This window comes from Palaemon carinicauda, chromosome 1 (assembly GCF_036898095.1).
Source record: "Palaemon carinicauda isolate YSFRI2023 chromosome 1, ASM3689809v2, whole genome shotgun sequence".
NCBI lineage: Eukaryota > Metazoa > Arthropoda > Malacostraca > Decapoda > Palaemonidae > Palaemon > Palaemon carinicauda.
In genome coordinates this window covers 235,021,961-235,024,460 of record NC_090725.1, presented here as the reverse complement: position 1 = coordinate 235,024,460, position 2,500 = coordinate 235,021,961, and the positions used below count along the sequence as shown (strand labels likewise).

Below are 2,500 nucleotides of genomic sequence, written 5' to 3'. Positions count from 1 at the left end.
ATGTTAAAGTCAAATGAATTTTCATGTAGAGTCCAATTACGGTTGTAGTATTTAAGAAAACTTTGATAGGGTATCCCTCTTCACTTGTATTTGCGTTGCTTGCTGCACATGCATTACATGGCTCCCCCCTGAAGCAGACATGCAATTGAAAAAGGGTGACCTGCCTAGAGTCGTACTGTTGGTGGGTTGTCTTCCAGGAGATATGCACGTTTAAGGTGGACAAAGGTCATCCAATCCTCTTTACCACGAATGCTGAGGAGGAAAGCTTTCAGCGTACGGCTAATAACAAGGAATGGGCCCGTAACTGGGGGCGTAAGCAGTGGCTTGCAAACGTCATTGCACACAAAAACGTATTGCTGTGTATAGTTATTTCGATATGTGCTACTTTGATGGTGGTGCGTAGAAGGTAAATCTCCCCACAACCTGACCTAGATGCTGGAGATCCTCAGAGGTGGTCATAAGTCCTTAGTCCGAGGAAGACCCATGGAAATTGTGGAAACCAATTGGAGTCATTGCAACTGAACATCAAAGCTGCTTTGAGGTTATGATGAATATGTTTCATCATTTTGGTGGCTGTGGGGTTTTAAGCAGTAGTCTAATGTAGGGCAATGCCGAGAAGATGGCCTAATGATGATCACATTTGAAAGGTGGAAGTGGTACCTCTGTCAGACTGTCAGAAGGGATATGTTCTGGGATGCCGAATCTTGCTATCCATCTGTTAAGTAAGGCAGCAGTACATGAGGTGGAGTTTGCATTTTGCATGGGGATGACTTCAACCTGCGAGTAGAGTGATTTACGACCGTTGTGGCAGCTTATGTGATAACGTCCCTGACTGGTGATCGATCGCCAGACTGGGATTCGAGTCTCACTTAAACTCGTTAGTTCCTTTGGTCGCTGTAGCCTCACCATCCTTGTAAGCTAAAGAGAGTGTTTGGGGGAGCCTATAGATCTATATGCTGAGTCATCATCAGCCATTACCTGGCCCTCCTTGGTCCTAGCTTGGGTTGAGAGGGGTCTTAGGCACTGATCATATGGATATATGGTCATTCTTTAGGGCATTGTCCTGCTTGATAGGGCAATGTCAGTGTTGGTTGCTTCTGCCATTTATGAGTGTGCTGTAAACCTTTAAAAGATAGCGATGTCCTTGTGACATGAATATGGAGTGAACCTCATTAGTGCGAAGTAGGGTCAAACGGGACAGGCGTTAATGAAAAGCTCCCACACACGAATTCATGTGCTGATTCTTTTTTTATGCTTGACATGAAATACAGCCACAGACCTAATCCTTAGCATCTTTAGTAATGCCATGCCATATTAGGAAGTGAACCCCATCAGTGTGAAGGTGGGCAAAACGGGACAGGCGTTGATGAAAAGTTCCCACACCCGAATTCATGTACCAATGCACTTTTAAATTTTGACATGAAATACAGCCACAGACCTAAACCTTAGCATTATTTTCAATGCCCTACCATATGAACTTCGACTAAAGTAGCTGTGTATTAGATTGCCACGAGGGGTGTGAGAGGCCATGTATCAATTAAGATACTTGTTGGGACCTGGGGCAGATGTCTAGGGGTGTGGCTTACCAGTATTGATATTATATAGGTGGGTGGCATTGGAGTCCTTGAGGGTAGTGTCTTCACAACAGAGAGACGTGAAGGATATCTTGCAGGTTTGATACTTGGCATCTTTTCATTGGGCTTCTCCCAAGGCCTTGTAATCAAATCCCATGTGCACGTCAGTCATTGTGTTTCTGGAAAGGGAATTGGGAATGGGATTAAGTTTCCCAGTGATTTGTTGAATGGTGCAGTTGTATTCAGAAATGGCATAGAGATGCTAGAAGTGAAGGGTAGAAAAGGCATCAGACTGCCATGTGAAGACATGTATAAGGGGCATGTGGTCCATATAAATAACAAAGGTCCTGCCCTCTAAGCAGGGGCAGAAGTGATAGACAGCCAAATACACCAGCATTAGTTTGCGGTCAAAGATAGAGTTGCTGGATTCTGCCTTTGAAAGTTTTCTTCTAAAGAAGGCCAATTGTGTGTGTGTGTGGAGTGGGGGCGGGGGGCCTTCCGCAGATCATTTGTTCAAGTACTACCCCTAAAGCATCGTCACTGGCTTTAGTGGAAAGTAAGAGGGCTGCAGGGGTGAGACCCATAGCAGTTGATAGGGCATTCTTTGCATTGAGAAAGGCTGCCTCATGAATGGGGCTTCACTTCAGGTTTTTGGCTTGCCCTTGAAGGAATCAGAGAGGGGTCCAGAGTAGCGGCGATGGCTAGCAAGAACCAGTGATAGGAGTTCACCATGCCCAAGAACTCCAAAGGAATTTCTTTACTGTTGATACCTTCTCTGAAGTGATGCAATGCCTCAAGAATGTCAATTCCTTTGCACCAAGGGTGCAACTTGTTCATGTACCTAATTATAGGGCCGTTCTGCTGCAGGCGGTCGAAGATGACGTTCTACTTTGGATGGAGAGAATATTAGTGTCTACATAACATAC

The 2,500-nt window shown here is 45.1% G+C and overlaps 1 protein-coding gene across 1 annotated transcript in view; it reads left to right on the top strand.

The window, feature by feature from the left end:
* The window catches only part of LOC137638479 (vascular endothelial growth factor receptor kdr-like), a 242,008-nt gene that overhangs the window by 227,287 nt on the left and 12,221 nt on the right, over positions 1 to 2,500 (top strand). The window lies entirely within an intron of this gene.